General features: G+C 38.4%; 1 long non-coding RNA gene across 2 annotated transcripts in view; it reads right to left on the bottom strand.

Annotated features, from left to right (window-relative positions):
* LOC148126295 (uncharacterized) overlaps positions 1 to 21,190 on the bottom strand; it is a 118,891-nt gene that overhangs the window by 86,018 nt on the left and 11,683 nt on the right. For both annotated transcript variants that reach the window (XR_015742593.1, XR_015742592.1), the window contains exon 2: positions 13,944 to 14,035. This is a non-coding gene — a long non-coding RNA (uncharacterized LOC148126295). The remainder of the gene's footprint in view (positions 1 to 13,943; positions 14,036 to 21,190) is intronic.

The following is a 21,190-nucleotide window of genomic DNA, read 5'->3' as shown; positions in this document are numbered from 1 at the left end:
AATATGAGATCTTATGTGCTATAACTAGGCTAGGTTTAGCAAATGTGAATGCATCTCTTTTCTAATGGTCATCCAGATTTTTGCAGTCTGGATCTGTTAGATCTAAATTGTGATTACATTAACATTATAAAATATAATATCAGAATTTCTGACATTGAAACACTGGCATTGAAGAAATTACCTAGATTAGTAACAAAGCTCTGCAAGCAAACAAACAAGCTCTGAGACCATCAAGGATAATTTCACATATTAAAATTTGATCAGTAGTATTGTTGTTTGTTTGTTTGTTTGTGTATGTATGTATGTATATTTGGGCAACTAGCCTGAACAAATCCCTGCAAAGTGTTCTGGGCAAAATTTTGGAATGGTATGCCATGACCTGCTTACTAGGACCATGAGAGAGTAACTGACCCAAGGTCACCTAGCTGATTTTGTGTCTAAGGCAGGATTAGAATTCAGTCTCCCAGTTGCCAGGAATCAGCACTGACTTGAAAGTCTCTCCCTCTCCCCAATCCCTCCCTTCCTCTCTCTCCTCCCCCATCAGCTATTAGTTTGGTACAAATATATAATCTTTCTTTTCACATATTTAAACAGAACATTTATACCCATAGCTATATCTAAAAAGCAATTTGCATTTTTAAAATTTAAAAATTATTTGCAATCAAGATTGGGTATATCTTTAATAACAAAATCACAGAAGCAACCTCATGGGCAGCTGATAGTTTTGGAATGAAATAACTGCTGAAGAAAAACTTTTCCTCAGGTTGACTTGACCCATAGTCACTTCATACTCATGTCAATGTTCTTTTCTTGGAAATAATTTTTGAGAGTTTGTTTCCTCATTTCCTGGATATACAGTGTACTTAATTGTACTTGCATCAAAAATTTAGTTGTCTTGGATTTATCTCTGAAACCAAGCAAGACTAATAGAGTCTAGTTTTATGTGGAAATGTAATTCTTCGAGAACAATGCTACAAGGACTTCTAGTATACATAAGATTCTGTTACAAGTTATGAAGCTTCAGGAACATTGTAAGACACCCTATTCAATGCTAAGAAAGGCCTTGATTGTTGAATATAATGCCATTGCTTGGTCAAATACACTCAAATTAATAGCATACATACATTTCTATCATCATATAAGGAGTACAGGAAGCTACTGGGTAAGATTTGCCATTATTTAAAAACATTTCTAGAATTTTTAAAAAATATAATACCATTTGTTTTGAAATAGTGTATAAGAAGTTTTAGAGTTGCTCTGAAGTGGTTTCAGGTTTGCAACCTGCCTGTTTTCAGAACAGATATTTATGAATGTCATATTATGGAAGACAGAATCTCTACCATTAACTGTACAATACAATGACCCTTTTGGTGCACGAATGTTGAAAGACTTTGCTACAAGAGTCCAGTTCTTAGGATATTCCCTGTCGAGAACAAGTGTTGATGATGCTGGAAAATGGGACTTTTTGCCTTAAAGAGAATGATTCATCAATTTGTACTTAAATAGGGCAGATGCATGGCATTTAGTTGGGCCTTGAGACAAGCGCCTTGCTTAAATCCAGCCTGAGCTTCACAACAGATAAAAGTTTATATCCAGATATCTTTTGTCCAAGATTAAAACTTTATCAACGATCAGGAATTTATGCAGACTTCTCAATAAGTCCTACTGTATTTTGTGAGATTTATTGTTTGGCAAGAGTACACAAGATTGCATCTTTCAAGTAATGCATTTCAATAAAAGCATGTAGGAACACTGTGGAGTTCAGGGCTGACTTCAAGAGAAATCAGTGATCATTTGACCACTGAATAAAAGATAATACACATTTCATCTATTGTTTTCAAAATGCTATTCAAGCTTTATCCTCCAGGCTTGAGAGATCAGTTTCAAAGATCAAGCTTTAATCTTCAGTATGATACTGCATTACTTTGCCTGATTACACCAAGGAATCACTCTTCTACTTAACTTATCTCAGCTTAGGTAAGCCCCATTGTTTTGGAAATCCAGTACTTTTGAAGCTTGTTTTCAGATAACTCTGAGCCTCGACTTAGGTGGCAAGCAGTCAGCTAATAATTGTTGCTGTTTGGAAAGCACAAGGGATACAGCTCAGTGGAGAACCAGTATCATATCATTAGCATATTGATTAACAAGGCTAAAACAGAAAAACATGAAAAGAATGCAAAGGAAACCAATTGGATTGGTGAGAACGAGGAAGGAAAGCTGCTGCCAATGGAGAAATAAGTGCTGCATAAACATTTATCTTTCAGATTGTTGGGGAAAAATACTTCACTGTAATAAGTCTCCATTCAGAATCAAACCATTTAACAATATTAAGTAAGCATGTCTAACCTCAACCTTTAGACTGAAAACAAGTAGTCTCATGATTATTTACATTGTCTATATTTTTCAGTTAATGAGTTCTGATTATGCCCACTTATCTTTTGTGACTAGTTTGCTAATTGCATCAAACTATGAAAATAAATCCATCAGGAGGAGAATAAAGACAGGGACATCTTATATGGAGACCAAAGCAGGGGACTCTCTTCCCTCACTTAATGCAATGTTTTAGGCCAAGTGTGAAAAGGCTTCAGAATTGCAAAGAAGCATTTGCTCATTCAACTCATTATTATTTACTGTTCTGATTAGCAATGGCTCTCTAAGGACTTAGAGCAGATTCTTTTCCAGAGATAAGAGAAGCAAATCCCTGAATCTGCAGTTTTCTATATGAAAAGCATTTATTTTATCTTGAGAGATCTTTCCTAGTCCCCTTCTCTCAGCTGAGATTGGAGAAGCAGAAATTGAATCTGCTGTACAAAAATCCTGAGTTGTGCCAAGCAGCATTATGTTTCCTCACCTCTATCATTATATGTTTTTTGGGGATGCATGAAGATTTTGTATCAGTTAAGTAACAACTGTGAATTACTGAGATATTGCAGGCATTTAAAAATGCTTACCTTTTTCCTGTATTTTTTAAAATCCTATGCAAGCCTTGGGTAACATGAAGGATGGTTGACAACTGAACACAGACTTTCAGTACTAAGAAAGGAAGAACAAGGAATGATGTCTCAGCCCAGAATGTCAACAAATAAAATATAGAAGAAGGAAATTAGAGACATTACAAGAAAACTTGGCAGTAAAGTAGGAGTGCCCAAGTGAAATCACAGAATAGGTTTGATATAAGCAAATGAAATTAAAGGAAAAATGGAAAGATTATACTGAAACCCTTTACAAACAGGATTGTAGGATAATAACATATTTTATATAGAAAAAAATATTCAGGAACCAACTGCATGGGAATATAAAGTACTAGCAAAAATAGACCAGCTATTAAATAGGAAAGCACAAGATGAATGGATGATTGATTGATTATGTGTTATCAAATAGATGTTGACTCTGTTCAATACCACAGACAATACTGCTGCCCTTCAAAAAGATCTTGACTATGTATCAGAATGATCAAACAAATGGCAACTTCAAATCTTAACAAATAAATGTTCTGTCTTACATATTGGCCAAAAATAAATAAATCAGAAAATAAAATACAAGCTGAATAGTCAAGACCTTATTGATGATCCAAGCTCTGTCAAGGATCTTGGAGTACACATCTCTAATGATCTAAGTGCTAGAGTCCACTGTAACTACATAGCCAAAAAGGCATTAAGAGTTGTTAACCTAATCCTATGTAGCTTTTTCTCTGGAAATATCACATTACATACAAAACATTTGCTAGACCAATACTCGAATACAGCTCATCAGTCTGGAACCCACATTACATATCTAATATTAGCACAGTTGAGAAAGTCCAGAAATATTTTACAAGAAGAGTTCTCCACTCTTCTACTCGTTGTAGAATACCTTATGCCACCAGACTTGAAATTCTAGACCTAGAAAACCTTGAATTATGTCGTCTTTGGTCTGATCTAAGTATGGTATATAAATTAATACATTGCAATGACTTACCTGTCAATGAATACTTCAGCTTCAACCATAACAACACAAGAGCACACAATAGATACAAACTCAAGGTGAACCACATCAAACTTGATTGCAGAAAATACGATTTCAGCAACAGTGGTCAATGTCTGGAATACTCTACCTGACTTTGTGGTTTCTTCCCCAAACCCCAAAAACTTTAGCCTTAGACTGTCTACTATTGACCTCACCCCTTTCCTAAGAGGTCTGTAGGGGGCGTGCATAAGCGCACCAACATGCCTACTGTCCCTGTCCTATTGTTTCTTTTATTTTTCTTATATGTACCCATTTCATGTATTCATAACTATGTATATACTTAATAATAGGTATCTATTATCTTGTGATTGACAAATCAAAATAAATCAAAATAAATAAATAAAAACCAACATAGATAGACTTTCTCCCTGATTTTGGGTCTCATCATGTACCCATCACCAGTATAACAGAGTCTACCTATCTTACCATTCTTTTCTTTCCTTCTACCTTTCATAGCATTATAGGCTTCTCAGCAAAGCTAGGTCTTTTGCATGACTTGTCTATAATATGAAAATTTTGATCCTTGTCATTTGAACCTTAGTGAAAACTCTGGAACTGAAGGTTGATAAATAGTTTAAGAACTGTAGAAGCAGCAGCTAAAGTGCTAGCAATTCCATGTTTGCAAATGAAGCAAGATTGTGAAACTTGCTTAGAGAGTGGATAGGTGTATATACTGAAAAAGAACATCCAAATTGCCAAACCACTGTATGAATTCTTTATATGTCAAAGTATTGATTAAGGTCTTATAGATCGGTGGCCCTCAACCTTTTTTGTACCAGGGACCAGTTTGAGGGAAAACAATATTTCCACAGACAATATTTCCACAGACACAGCAGCAGTGGCAGGAGGTAGAATGTTTTCATGTGCTACCTAGATCTCATGCATGCACAGATGAAGTTCGCTCACTTGTACAACCTAGCCTGGTTCTATAGAAATAAACAGTCAGATTTCACAAAAGGTAGAGGATAGGTAACATATCATGGATATATGAGAAAGCAATAAAATACAAGGAGGTTTATCTTACAGCAAAGCCTCATGTCAGAATATGAAATGTTGAAACTAATACATGTGCCAGAATACTTGATTATTCTTCTGAGGAATCTTTAGATGAAATAGGAAGCCACTGTAAAAACTGTATTTAGTTAAGAGTGGTTCAGAATGAGGAAAAAAGTGAGACAGGTTGCATATTGTTCCAATATCTTTTTAACTTACTCTGGAAATATAGCATAAGAGTAGTACTACTAGAGGAAGCCTAGAATTAAAATTGGAGGGTGACACACAAACTATCTGAAAAATACAGAAAACACCATCTTGTGGACCGAAGGTAAAGAAATCTTAGAAGAAAAGTGAAAAAAGGAAAGCAAAACAACGTCTGACTGATCAATATTAAAATAGCAATGTCAACCAGCATGTTTAATGAACTTTTGATTAACATCAGATAATTGATAAATATAAAGATGGGCAGTGTGTTTGAGAAGTGAAAAAAAGAATATTCCTTGGAAGGAAAGTTTGTCACTGTCTTCTATCCTACAATTAATTGCTTTTTTAACTTCTCTAGGACAGACAAGATCATAAAGGATAAGGAAATTTCAATTACAACAAGGATTAGAACAGTGAAACTAATGGTCTTTTTAGTGGTAACGCACAACTATAGGAGTTGGATATTAATTAAGAAAAACTGAAAAAAAGAAATAAAGATGTCTTCAGACTATGGATTTAGAGATGGTTATTAAGACTATAGTGGAGGGCAAAAGAAACACTCAATCAATCTTGGACCAAATGAAATTGGACTTGCAGCAATGATGAGCAAGCAGAAACTCACACATAAGGGCACATATGGGCAATACCTGACAAGATTGAGGGAAATAGAAGAAAAAGAAGACAATGGATAATGAGGATGGATTAGATCAAAGGGACTTCCTGGAGTACTGGATTGTTCTTAGAAAAGCTGGACTTTGTTATGCAATGACAAGGAGGCAAATTTGACTCAGTTAGCACTAAACAAATTAACGCAGGCAGAAAAAAGAAAGTTTCCTGAGCCTTAATGTGACCTGCAGCAGGATTTCTGAATTGTGCCTGGCATGGCTGTTCCTAAGAAGTCTAAGTTTTCAATTTCATCTTGTTCATAGTGACTACCCAAGAGTAGGCGTGGAAAAAGCATTAAGGTACTAAACCTAAATATATCTTTCTGGAAGAAACTTCTTACTGCTGAAGAGTGTGCTTAGGCAACAGCTGTAGGGGCACAAAGTATGGGAAAGTATTATAAATACTGATAATGATGAAGAAAGAAAAAGAAAAAGAAAGAAAGAAAGAAAGAAAGAAAGAAAGAAAGAAAGAAAGAAAGAAAGGAAGGAAGGAAGGAAGGAAGGAAGGAAGGAAGGAAGGAAGGAAGGAAGGAAAGAAAGAAAGAAAGAAAGAAAGAAAGAAAGAAAGAAAGAAAGAAAGAAAGAAAGAAAGAAAGAAAGAAAGAAAATCTCTTCCACTATAATGATCTGTCATTACTATCCTAACTGAAACTCATCACCAAAGAAAGGGGAAACAGACATAGCTACTCTATAAATCCAGGTGTGCCCTTCAGGGCAGAACTGGAAAAGCATGGCAATGTGGGGGCTGGAAAAAAGTTTTCCTGAAGTGTGCTTTGACTCAACTTTCAAATGTCATTTTAGTTAAAAGCATGTTAAAGATTTTAAAACATCAATAGTGGGGGAGGATAAGGCTACTAAATCGTTATCACACCTACTCAACATTCTTTTAATGTTACTCAACATTACTTTCTCTAAGGAGCTTAGAGAAAGTAATAATTACTATAGGATCTGAAATTTACTCAAGGTATGGCTGATTGAATGCCTAGAATATTTTATGCACTGTTAATTTGTGGCTTATGTCATCTTATTTTAGGCTTTAATTAATTTAGATATTTAAATAGTGTTTCAACAAAGGACTATGTGATATCATGATTATCTTCTTTTTTAGATTTATCTGGTTATGGGAAATGTGAGGAAGGTCAGAAATCCCATACAATTTCATAATAAAAGGTTCACACATCCACATCAGAATTTCACCTAGGTTTTCCATTCATTGTGGAAGGACATCGAAAGCAGTGGGGTTTTGTTTTTCCATCACTGAAGAGAATGGCTGGAAAAAAAATATCAATTTTTAAGGTAAAGCATTATTTTACTACTTGGTTCAGTTGAATTTTCAAACTTCACAAAGGGTCTTTGGGTCGACCTAGCAAGAGGCCCTCTGATAAATCAATTACTATTCAAAAATAGGAACCAGAATATAGAGATAAAATGAACAGTTCTGTCAAGGAGAAAAGGTGGGACTTCCAAAGAATGACTACTCAACCTTGTGCTTTTTAATTTGTTCATAAATGAACTGAAATATGATCTGATATTAAGAGTGAGCACTGAGGTACTGAAGACATCAAATTAACTTGAGTGGTTATGACAAAGTGGGCCAGTTAAGAACTCCTTGAAGACCTCTTCAGCCTGGAGAAATGATTTTTAAAATGGCAAATATAATTTAGAGTCAGGAAGTGTAAAGTGATGCACATTTAGGCCAAAGGGGCAGGGAGCAATTAGCAAACAAAGCTTTTTTTTCTTTTTCTTTTCCTGCTAGTTATCATGCAATTTGATGAAAGAGAATTTCCTTCAGCAATTTTTCCAAATGAGAAGTGAATTTTGGAGAAATTCTCCTGAACAGAGCGTGGCTTTTCCTGCACTTAGTAATGAGTTGAATAAATGTTTACATGCAAATATCCTATCTCTCATTGTAGGATAATCCCTCCTGTGGTCTTCAGCCCCTCTAGCTTCCCCTGCTTCCAATAATCCCAAAGGAAAAATGTCAGAAGGGACTGAATTGCTAATTGAATAAGATTACAGCTAAGAGGACGTCCTGCAAGTAACTATTGAAGCAAACATCCCACCCACTCCTCTAACCTAGGGGTTCCCAAACTTGTCAACTTTAAGACTTGTAGACTTCAACTCCCAGAATTCTGTTTGGAGACCTCTGCTCTAACCACAGATTTAGCAGAGAATTTCAAAATATTGAAATATTGAAGGCATAGTATTTAAATATTCCTATAGTAAATAGGAAAAACAAGTTTGGGGAGGTGGCTAGAGAGATGGAAATACTCGCCAAATGAGCAGAACCAATTCATATCCAGAAGCATTAGAATAACCACTGAAAATAAAGGTAAATATATCTGTGCATTTCTAGTCACTATTGTTCAAAAGGATAGAGGTGAGAAAACACATTTAGAGGTTTCATATTCTCCTAAAACAATTACCATGTACAGGAAACTTTAGTTTATGAAATAAACAAATATGGGAGAACATGATCAGGGCATATTATGTCCAATGTGAAAAAAGAAACAATTTCTTTGTTTATATTAGAACTTGGGACATCGAATTATGATGAAGTGTGTGAGTGTGTTTCTGTGTGTGTGTGTGTGTTGGGCAAATTAAAGGAAAAATTTATATCAAACTCGGCTATAAAAACCATTAGATGCAGTGTTGCTTACTAACTCTGATGCTTTAAAAGAGACAAGACACATTCATAGCACTACATTCAGCATGACTATTTGCAGGATCAGAATAAATAAGCTTCACACCCCTAATTCCATAAGATGAAGGGCTTTCCAGTGGCTTATGCTTGGTCATTGTGGGACCATAATGGAGAAGTAGACTTTAGGACTTGCCAAACAAAATTCTTATAGTTTTTGCTATATAACATGAAGTCACAATAGCAGTAGCACTTATATACCACTTCATAGTGCTTTACAGCCCTCTCTAAGAAGTTTACAGGGTCAGCCTATTGTTCCCCAACAATGTGGGTCTTTGTTTTACTGACCTCAGAAGGATGGAAGTCTGAGTCAACCTTGAGCCGGTCAGGATCGAACTCCTGGCAGAATTTGCTTGCGATACTGCATTCTTAACCACTGTGCCAACATGGATAAAGTATCCTTACCCATTTTACTCAAGTTAAATACATGATTTTCTTTAACAGTTCTCACCACAGACATATTGATATTCTGCATTAATATGTGAATGTGAATTAGTAGTGAATGCTATTAATAACATCGAACAAAATATGATTTGTGGAGTAAATGGAAACACCCCTGAATTATGGGATAAAGAAATAGCATTGCAAGTGTGACAAAGCAGAGGCACTCCATAAATTACATTGACTGCATACAGACTCGCTTGGACCAATCTCTGCATTCAGACCAAGCAAGAATACAGAATAATTCATGCAGTATGAATCTATATAACCTATATCCTCACATCAACTACTTTTCAGTAAACGGGGAAAAAATAAGAAGTGGGGTGGGGGGAGGAGAAGAAACAACAAGAACAATGATAAGAAATGATAATCTCAACATCTGAAGTAGGAGACAATTGCTTTGGCGGTGATAACCTAGAGAAGTGAAGCAACCGATTCTCAAAGCAATGTAACATAGCCAGAGGTGTCAGCAGTAATCTCATTTGACTTAAGCTGGGCAATTTTAGAGAAGTGGCTAGTTTTCTCTTTAAACTTCCCCCTTTCTGCATTTTTTTTCAGCATAGTGCTTATTCTGCTTTATTATATCGAGTGCTACTGCATCTGGATCTGTCTACTTCTCTTTAGTTACTTTTATGGTTATGATCAGAGTGTAATGCATTTTTTCCTCAATGTTCTCCACGTAATGATTCCTGTCTCCCATTGAGTCCCACAGTGTAAATGAGATGTGACAATACTGCAGTGCAGTAATGTTTAAATTGAAATGTCGTAAGGAAAAGCTGCACGCTCCAGGCCATTGATGTTACAATACAGTGGTTCAGAGAGTTATAGGAACGACTTACATTGTTTACTAGTTGGAAATAAAGATGATCTTCAAGTGAGGGGAAAAATAGGAGTGAATGAGCGACTGAAAAAAGGCAAGGAAACTTCAGGTTTGAAAATCTTCCAGGTAATCAGTATGTGTGATACACACACACACACACACACATACACATATTTATAAGACAATTTATTTATGTAGTAGTTTGGAAAAAGCAAAAGATTATGTTGGTTTTTCTTTAAGAGGAAAAAGAGATTCTATACTTCTTCCCTTATTTTTAAGGGAAGTTGTATTCAAAACAGGCCACCAAGAGAAACAAAAGGAAAATATAACTATATTTGGAGAAAAACATAGGCTCACAGTACATTATTGCCTGGGAGAAGCCCTTATCCAAAACCCTCCACTGAGGAAAGAAAAAAGGCTTGTGTGAGAAGATGGGGTAGATGGGAGAAGAATGAAGTGACATTTTTCTGAAAACAAAATGCCTGGCTTTTTAGAAGGAGCATACACTATGCATTTCAAGTAACAAATCAAATTTAGTAGATCTTACAGCAAAAGAGATAACAATGCCTTCAAATGGAAGTCAGTGGGATGGCCGAGAAATGAGTGATTTGCATCATCTTGTTTCTTAATATAAACTTCCAATCTGGATTGGAGCTCCTAATCAAAACAACAACAACAAATTTGATGTGGGTTAAGGAATGGATAACATTAAGAAATACTAGATTGTTGACATTAGAAGGACATGATCTGTTGTTGGGGTGGCATGCTTTTCTATGGTATAAAGGAACTAAAACACAGGGGTACTTTAGAAGACATTATATACGGGAGTCTCTGTGGTTAAACTGGGAGAAGACTAAAAGGCAATGTTATTTGAAAATTCCAGTCTGGCTATCGACTATTGAAGCATTTTCTTATCCTATAATATATAAAAAGGAACAAACAGTTAGATATGGTGAAATATTGAATGGAAAGGGTGAACTTAAATCTATGCAGAAATTAGAGAAATAAGGTATAAAGATGAATTGGTTTTCATATACGCAAATACATTCAAGGTATGACAAAGATTTTGACTGAAAGAAACTGACTGATTTAGATAAGGTTTCAACAGGTACTGATGGAAAGGTGATAATTTTATAATTAATTTTATAATTAAAAAATTATATGGATATTTATTAGAAATTAAACTAGAAGAAGAACAAGTTAAAGAAACTATGATTGCTTGGGGGAAGAATTTTGGATATAGGATTGATCTAGAGAAATGGCAAAAATTGTGGTCTCAAAATTATAAGATGACAATGTCAACAGCATATAAAGAAAATTTGTATAAGATGTTTTACAGGTGGCATTTTCCTCTGACAGGAATAGCAAGAATGTTCAAGAACAAATCCAAAAAATGTTGAAAATGTCATCAGATACCAGGCTCATATTACCATATGTGGTCGACTTGTGCGGATGCCAAAAAATATTGGACTAAAATCCACACGTGGTTGGAAAAATGACAAAAAAAACATATAGACTTCAAACCAGAGATATTTTTATTGGGAGTTTTGCCTGAAATATATAGTAAAGAATTGAAATACCTGATTGTAAATGTATTAACAGAGGCTAGGATTGTATTTGCCAAAAACTGGAAAAATGAGAAAATACCATTACAGGAGGAAATCATTAAGAAAATATTGGAATGTGCTGAAATGAGTAGATTGACATTTGAAATCAGAGAACAAGATGATAAACAATTTTATAAAATTTGGGATCTATTCTATCAATGGTTAGACAATAAAACATGGTAATGTAATATGTAGATTCTTAGAAAATAATAAATATATAAAGATGTATTCTTTTCTTATTATATCTACAAAATGATTGTAGGATAGATTTGAGATGATAATATGAACTGTCATAAAACAAATTAAGTAAAATATGGATTATTTCGTAAAACATGAATGAATAAAAGTATAGTCAAATGATTGATTAACAATGATATTAATGTACTTATTATTTGATTGAAAATATGAGAATATATACAATGTAATTGTAATTGAAGACTACGAAATGGAAGCACACAACAATTTGTAAACCAACCGACACATTGTAGGTATATATATATATGGAAGATGGCTTTATGTTTTTATGTTTTGTCTGTCTATATTTGTCTTAAAAACCAATAAAAATTTATAAAACAACAACAGCAACAATCTGTGCTTGCTTCATTCCCCCATTTGAATGTCATCAGGCAAAGCTCTACACTGATTATAGGATATTAGGCAGAGGTTTTCTTTGTTCCTGCCATATTTATCTCTTATAGAAAATAGTTCCTGTAGTTGCTCTTTGTCCTGTTACATTTCAAGCCGATGTTTCTCAACTTTGGTAACTTTTAGATTCCTGGATTATAACTCCCAGAATTCCCCAACTAGCACGATTGTGATTTCTTTCCCTCCATTTTCTTGAAGCTGTAATGAAATAGTCACTGTTTTTGGTTTTTACAGCTAGGACTGTTAGATAAACTTTGCAATAAATGGGGGCAACAGTGCAAAAGATATTACTCAGTCTCCCATTTCCCCACTCCCCCATTTTGTCTTTCTGACAACCTGTTTTGCTCATTTCTTTCAGATCTCATCTTCACTCCCTGCCAAGCTGAAACCCGTACAAACAAGTTGCAGGGAAGAGACAGTAAAAAGTTTTTAAAAATCATGAGAACACAGCTTGAAAAACATATCTTGACTATCCACATATTGGATAGGCTATTTCATTTATGCATGGGATGGCTTGGATAACCTTATTGTATTGGTCTTGCTAGGAAGCCGATCTATTCACTTGCAGAACTATTTTGATACAATTTTTAATCAGTAAATAAAATATAGCTTTTTCAAAAGTGTTTTATGCTATTTGATTACGCACATGCTCTCTCTCTCTCTCTCTCTCTCTCTCTCTCTCTCTCACACACACACACACACAGAGAGAGAGAGAGGGAGACCCCAAATTAGTTTAAATAATACATGACTGGAGCCAAAAACTATATATGAGAATTATTGTTTCTTTTCTCTATGCTACCCTTTGTCAGGAGACTGAGAGACAATCAGGAGTTCTGTAATATGGCCTTGGCAACAGGGGATGGAGGTTAATTTTGAAGACTCTTCCTCCTGCAACAGATATCTATAACAAAAATGGTGCATATGATGGGGACATCACAATATTATCTCCAAATATATTACTCCTGAGATTCTTTCCAAGTTTCTATGCCTCTGTGTCCCCAATTTTCTTTTCTGTTCCCTTCTATGGATGGATGGATGGATGGATGGATGGATGGATGGAAGGAAGGAAGGAAGGAAGGAAGGAAGGAAGGAAGGAAGGAAGGAAGGAAGGAAGGAAGATGTGTGTGTGTGTGTGTGTGTGTACATATTCTACATAAAAAATATAATAAACTTGTATTTTTGAACATTTTCCATTAAAAGTAAACAAGCTTAAAAATATTGAACTTCTGTAGCACTGGGCTATCAGTCATTTTGCTCCTTTTAACTTGCAAATCTTGTGGGATTGACTCTGGTGTAGTTCATAATGATGTCCTTCATAGAAAAACAGCTGCCGGTGCTCACCTGTGTTCTTGCCCAGCCAGAGACTGAGAGAAATTCCTCAATTTAGCAAACAAACTTAAGCCATTATTAGAAATGACAGGGGAACCTGATGAAATTGTACTTTCAATTGGAAAACAAAATTGCAATCAGGCCAACATGATTTCCTCATGGTCAGACCACACTAATGCCGAGTGGCGAAACACGGGCAAATGTATTTAAAAGTCATAATGGAGCATTACCCATGCAGTCTTCTCCTTTTATTGGCCCTTATTAATATAAAAACTTCAATTTGCATGTAAATGTGGTCAACTTTCATATCATCAAAATACATGAGGCCCAGGAAAGTAATGAATTGAAGTTTGATGCAGCAATTATGGACGTTTATAAAGAATTTTAAAGAGGTCATTCTAGCCAGGGCTGAGAAAATGAGGAAATCAACAGGGAATATTGTCAATATAGCAACAGTGGGGGTGGAAGCCAGTCCCAGGTGCTGGAAGGCCAGATGATGATTAATAGAGAGGGAGTATGAAGGCACTCACCCAGAAGGACTGGGCTGGACCGAGGCTCAGTAGCAGCTTTCATGAAAAGGTTCTTGCTGGGTTCCCTCTCAGCTTGGCTCAGAGATGTGATCCTGCGGGAATAAAAGTAGCAAACGTTTATGAGCCAGAGCTGCACGGAAGGCTTAATTGGGCTCCACATCCTTTCAGTTCCCTTCAATACTTGTTATGCAGTTTAACCTTTTTTGCCCCCTCCCCATCCTCCCTCTCTGCTGCTGTCCCCCCCCCCCCAAGTCCCCATCGCCCCACCCTGGAAAGTCAGTACCCAAAAGCAGCTGGGATTTTAATAAGGCAAACTGGCTGGAGGGAGCTTGGCAAAACATCAGCTTAGTTGCCTAGCTGAGTTAAGCTGCTGCTGCTGTGTGATGGTAAGGTAACTATCATGCACACATTCACCACTAGCCTTTCCACCCTTCCCACCCTGGACGTGGGACTATTATGCTTGGATGTTGAACCCAGCTGAACTTGACAAGAGGCTTCCTATTCTTGTACCCTTCCCTCTAAACACAAACATAGATACACGAACATAGTACATCACTTAGTTTTAAGTTATGTTGTAAATTTTTCAAAACACTTAATATATTTCCTTAGAAATTCATTAAAAGTCTCTTTAAATTTCATCTCATTACTGAAGGTTTGAGAGCCATAGTAGCTTGCTTCTAACATTGAGTTCATTGAATTTAAATCAAAGTTTAAAGCAGATGTTCAGTATCCCAGTCTGGTCACTACCTCTATTTAAGGGTGCTCACTGTGTCTTCATCAGGTAAGTTAGTCAGAACCCACTGTAGAAGAGATGCTCACCAGAGGCACTTTGAAGTCCAGAGAGGACTTATTAGGTGTCAATCTAATTTTCATTGACAAACCACATGCTTCAGGCTGTAGCACCGACTGTATATTATTACATTAAGAGATGTCAGAAAGAAGTCTTCAGGATTATAACTCTCCGCGGTAGAGTGGACATTTCTTTTTGCCTCCGCTGATAAATGAATGAATATAACCAGTTGTAGGCTGAATATTTCAGTTAATGCTAGACTTTACCCATTATTCTATGCAGTTTCCTCACATTGAAAAAGAAATGTTATAATTGAGTTGTTTTACTCTCTTTATATGAGTCTGACAATTTGGCCCTAAAATTGTCTTTTGTAAAAGCGCTAAAGATTTCTCAGCTTTAAAACAGTATCTGTCAAATTAGGCCACCATCTAGTGAGAACATAAGATTAGCGAAGACAGCTAAATGAAATAAAGGGTAATTTTGAAACAATTTTAATGGGAAGCAAGGGGCATAAATAGTATTTTCTTTGCAAATCGACTGGGCTCTTTGAGCATACCCAGTAAAAATTGGAAATGCTGAAAAAAACAATCAAAATAATTGGAAATGCCCCTTCCCCCCTCCTTCTTCCAATGTATACTCAGTCCTTCTGGAGATGGAACTATATATCAAAGAATAAAAGGTTATCATTAAAAATAAGAAAAGCTCAGTAGAAAATGATATTTTGGGTGACTTTTCCTGATGGGAACATGGGTTCTGGTTGTAAATCCTATGAGTTTCAACATTTTCAGTCAGCAGGAAGGGGGGGAAATTAAGATAAAACAAACTGTACCTTGTGTTTATAGTGCGGATTTCATTTTAATTATAAATGGATGAGCAAACAGTAGAAGAAAACAAAACAAAACAAGAACAGATCCACAGGGATTTAAGGTGCCATTATTGACTTTTGAAATAATGTTGAATAAAAAAATATTCCTTTCTTATGAAGACAGTACTTATAGACCTACATTTTTAAACTCTTTATTCTGCTTGATTATCACTCAGGTCAATCAATATGAAAAATCAAAACTGGAGTAAATAATGCAACAGAAATCAATTCATCTGGAAAGCCAGATTAATTTGAAAGACTATTGTGTTTCCACAATAATTCTTTCTTAATTCTTTCTGCTTCTGTTTCTTGCTTTGTTATTGCTACTATTGCTAGTTTTCAAAGCTAATTTTGTATTATACCATTTCATATAATTCTGAGATTACTTAAATATTTTCAGTTAGGTTAATTAAAGCAAACAGATAAGCAATAGCATTCAAGATTCAGTAAATTAAGTCAGAAACACCTCTTGCTGTTAGATAATTCGATTTGATGATAACAAGCTACCAACTAACAAATGTTTTATAGGAAAAAATTATATCATTCTCAATTTCTTTGGTCATGGGTGCATATTTTAAATTCAGAAGGTGGCATCCCTTCTGAACAAGAGCACTTGAATGTTGGAAACTCAACATTTCTTCATGCTTTATTTCTTTGGTATGCCTACAGACAATTTTCCCCCTCAAGGGATAGCAAACTAAATCAATGCATATATTTCTCAGACCTCTGAGACTCAGCCTAAACATTTGCAACTTTTGCTAATCGAAGTGGTAAGTGATAAAAGAGCAGCTGTTCTTATGAGAAAATGCCTGAGTAGGGTGAGTTAAAGTTTTTTTTTTAATGTTATTTTAGCCTTCTACTGCAAAAGTGATTTTTCACATGCTCAAAGAACAAATAATACATTTCACAAATCCATTAAAAACTCACCACAAAAGAGGCAAAAATAGGGCAGACTCTGCATCTGTCTTTCTAATATGATTTTGGAAACTATTGGGAACTGAATTTATGCCAATAAGGGAGAAAGAATTCTCCACAGGATGCCACATTATGCTGTTCTGGAACAAACTGTGGTACATTATAGAGTACCTTTTGCTAAGATTCCTAGTCCAATATAAACTATTGTACACATTAGTGTCCACAGATGAGGTGAGAGACAAATGACAATAGATATATTATGATTTCATCATGCAAATGACACAACTGATATACTTAGGTTAGCTATCATGACAAGATTACATGTCATTTGCATGATGACATTTTAGCTCACAGATCATTATTTTTTGGCATAGCTTTATAAGGATACTATTACTTGTATGATACACAAGTCCATGGATACATAGTGCACCAATTAATTTCTTGACAAGATGAAGGATGGGAAATATGGTCAGGACCAGGTGGAATTGGCTGCTTACCAGGACGAACTCTTGTACTGGGGTGTGCCTACATGTGGAAGATCTAGAGACTTCTTACTCTCTGGCAGGTCTTTAATATTTCAATAAAATTGGTTTCAAAGAAGGCAAAACTGATAAAAGGAAAAGTAGGACACTAGTGCAGGGGAGGGATTCTACCGGTTCAGCCCAGTTTGGGCAAACCAGTAGCTCCAAAGTTCAGTTGTGAGTGAACCAGTTTGCTCTGACGATCAGCTGTTGGGCTCACCCACCCACCCCAGCTCTAGTCTGTGCTTTCTTTCTGCGTTTTCCAACTCAGTGGATTGCTGCACGTCAGCTGTTTTACACACAGAGCTTGCAGCAGAAGGGGAGTTGCAAATGCTGTGCACGCGGGGCGAAACACACAGTTACCGAACTGGTTGTTACACCAATCGAATCCCACCCCTGCGTCAGTGGTCTACTATGGTATTTATTCCTATCCAAGCAATAAAATTAAAATGGAGAGAAATAATTTCCAAATGGAACTTAATAAACATAGGTGCTTGCTGAATTGATAGGGCCATGGAGAATAGGTATCACCACACCAAAGTCTTAATTCAGTTCAAAATATAACTTGGTGGTTGACTGCATGCAAAGGGACATGCTAGCAAAGCAATCATAGGAACAATAATTCATTTAGAACTGTTAAGTTCGGAAAGGAGGGAGGCCACACCAGAGCTTCAGTCATAACACACTTTATTCGTGGGAATAAAGGGGGCTGTCGCGTCTGCAGCTAACAGCAGACCTACCAAGCGAACAGCAGCTGGCTCAACCTAGCAGCCAGCTTTTATAGCCGACTGTCGAAGGGAGCCAGCCAATGGGGACTAAGAACGCCCCCGCAGGAATTGCGGACCTGATGGGGAACTGGTGTCAGCCCCAAGGACATAACACCCCTTCCCCCCAGATACGAACATGAGTAGTCTTTAAGGTATGAAGGCGGTTTGTGTTGCCGCTCTGATCGTCTTAGTTCGGGTGTAGGAGCGGGTGGCACAGAGTTCGGGACAGCGGGATTTGGTCCCTTGATAGCTGTCCAGCCACCCGACCTTGCTCGCCGGTCGCTGGCCGGGTTGTCGAGTCGCCCGGTCTCCCGGTGCGGTAGAGGAACTGCTGGGGATGGTTGCTGGTTCTGTAGGATGGTCACGGTCAGCCGTCTGCTCCCTCGGTTCGGTTGGTGGAGGCAGGTTACTCTGAGTGTCCCAGCTAGGTGCCGGATGCGGTGCCTGGAATGTTGCTGTGGTCTCTGGGTCGGTGGTGGCGTGCTCGTTCTGCCGGCTCCTCAACTGATCCAGGTGTCTCCGCCAAATGCGCCCGTCTTCTAACTGGATGAGGTACGACCTGGGCCCCGTGATGGCCACGATCCTGCCAGGTACCCACAACGGGTCTCCCGCGTAATTTCTGGTGAAGACTTGATCCTGTAAGACAAAACTCCTGACCCTACTGTTAGACCCAATGGGTGTGTCTGGGCAATAGTGAGGGTGCAGCCTGTCTAGTATTGTCCTTAAGCGTCTGCCCATCAGAAGCTCTGCCGGTGACTTGTTTGTGACCGTGCACGGGGTCGAGTGTTGGCTTATAAGGAATCTAGAGAGTCTAGAATGCCAGTCATCTTGGGTGAACCTGGCGAGGGCCTCTTTGGTTGTTCTGACTGCTCTTTCAGCCAACCCATTGCTCGAGGGGTGAAAGGGAGCCGTTAGGATGTGCCGGATGCCTAGGTTGGCGACATACTGGCTGAAGTCTGTGGACGTAAATTGAGGACCGTTATCCGACACAATAGTGTCCAGGAGACCGTGTGTGACGAACAAACGAGTCAGTGCTTGGGCGATTGCTCGTATGGTGGTTGAGAGTAGGAGTGCCACATCGATCCATTTAGAAAATGAATCTACTACTATTAGGAATGTCTTGCCATGGAATGGGCCGCCAGGTCAACATGTAGATGAGACCATGGTGCGTTGGTGCTTTCCCATTTGGTGGGAGGGGTGACTGGGGGCGCTGGCCGGGATTCTTGACAGGGACGGCAGGAGCTTACCCATTTCGCAATTTCGCGTCCATGCCCGGCCACCATACATAGCTCCGTGCCAACGCCTTCATTCATACAATGCCGGGTGCCCTCATGTAATGCCTTCAGGACGGGTCTGCGTAGTGATTCCGGAATGACAACTCTGGTCCCCCATAGCAGACAACCCTGTAAACTGGAAAGTTCCTGTTGGCGGACTTTAAAGGGTGAAAATTCATTAGAAGGGTTACTACCCGGCCACCCCCTCCGTACCCAGTCCAGGACCTGGGTGATCAGTCTGTCCTTCCTGGATTGGAAGGCAATGTCTCTCGCAGTGACTGGAATTCTGAACTCACTGGTGTCAAAAATGGTGTGAACTGGGGCCGGATCCTCCACGGGCGTTGGTAGCGGGCATCGGCTGAGGGCGTCTGCATGGCTGAGATTTTTTCCTGGACAGTGAACTAACTTGTATGAATACGCTGCCAGGAATAAGGTCCATCTTGTCATTTGGGGAGACAAGACTTGTGGTGTTTGCTTCTCTCCGGAGAAAAGTCCCAACAATGGTTTGTGATCTGTAACCAGTTCGAAGTTGTGCCCAAACAGAAATTCATGAAATTTTTTAACAGCGGCTACGGCAGCTAGGGCCTCTTTGTCGATTTGGCTATAGTTGCGTTCTGTCGTTGAAAATGTTCTGGAGAAGAACGCAATGGGGGCTTCGGACCTGTTGGGTAGTCTATGACTTAATACGGCCCCAATCCCGAAAGGTGAGGCATCTGCTGCCAAAACTAGTGGTGAGGTTCTGGTTGAATTGAATCAGTACAGCGCTGAAGTGAGGAGTGACTTGACTGCCCTGAAGGCGTATTCTCTTTGGGTCCCCAGTGCCATGGAACATTTTTATCTAAGAGTCTATGCAGTGGTTCTGCCACTGATGCCTTGTGCGGCAGAAATGACGCATAGAAATTCAGCAGGCCTAGGAAGGCTTGTAGTTCTGGTTTGGACGACGGGCGTGGGTGCCTCGTGAATGGCTTTAACCTTTGATTCTACCGGGTGGATGCCAGAGGCGTCTATTCGGTACCGAGAAAGTCCACCTGCTTAGTGGCTATGGTGCATTTTTCTTTTTTAGTTTGAGGCCATGCTGTCTGAATCTGTCCAACACCCTCTAACTCTGAGGAAAAGCTGTGTTCTGTCCCGGCGGAAACCAAGATGTCATCAAAGCACGGAACCACGCCAGGGAGGCCCTGTAGGATCCGTTCCATTAACGACTGAATATGCCCGGGGCGACACTCACACCAAATTGGAGGTGCTTGCATCGGAAGGCCCTCTGTGGGTAACAATGGTTTGCAATTCGCCGTTTGGTTGTCCACAGGAAACTGTTGGTAAGCCTGTGACATATCCAATTTGGCGAATATCGTTCCGGTTCGAATGTGCAGTAAATGCTGGATTACTGGCACTGGGTATGCGCTAGTCTGTAAATAGCGATTTATTGTGGTCTTGTAGTCTGAGCACATCCTTATACTACCATCTTTTTGAGGGTGTGACAATAGGTGTCTCCCACTTAGCAAAATCCGTGGGTTCAATTACCCTTGTTTTAACAATTTGTCTAGTTCCGCATCCAGCTTAGAACGCAGAGCGAATGGCACTCTCCAGGTTTCAAGCAGATGGGAACTGCCTGGGATACACTGAGAAGGAAATAGGTGTGCCCTTGTAGCACCCTAATTCATCGCTGAAAACATCAGCGTAATCAGAGAACAGTGAGTCGGTGTCAGAGGACGAGACAGCATGAACCCCGTTAAGCTAAGGCCAAGAGAGGGGAACCAATCCAACCCCAAAAGACTAGGAAGGGCACCATCAACTACCACTAATGGCAGGTGGCCTTTAAAGGTTCTGAATTTGACTAGGAACTTGCCTGTTCCGATTACTGGAATGATCTTCCCTTGGTAGTCTCGTAAGGATAGGCGACTCTTCTGCAGCTGTTTCCTGGACAGGCTGGGACGTATTTTCTTGAGCGTGCTCCATGAAATAATCGAGAGCGCTGACCCGGTATCGACCTCCATTAGGCAGGATCTACCTTCTAAATGAATGGAGAGTTTAATTTTATTGGGTGTTAAGAAGGTATGGTTAGCTTGATAGCATGTAAAACAATTTTCTACTTGCCTGGATGGCCCCGGGGGGCGA

The sequence above is a fragment of the Pseudonaja textilis genome, chromosome 3 (assembly GCF_049901715.1).
Source record: "Pseudonaja textilis isolate UNSWEBS1 chromosome 3, rPseTex1.2, whole genome shotgun sequence".
Taxonomy (NCBI): Eukaryota; Metazoa; Chordata; class Lepidosauria; order Squamata; family Elapidae; genus Pseudonaja; species Pseudonaja textilis.
This window is presented reverse-complemented; position numbering and strand designations above follow the sequence as displayed.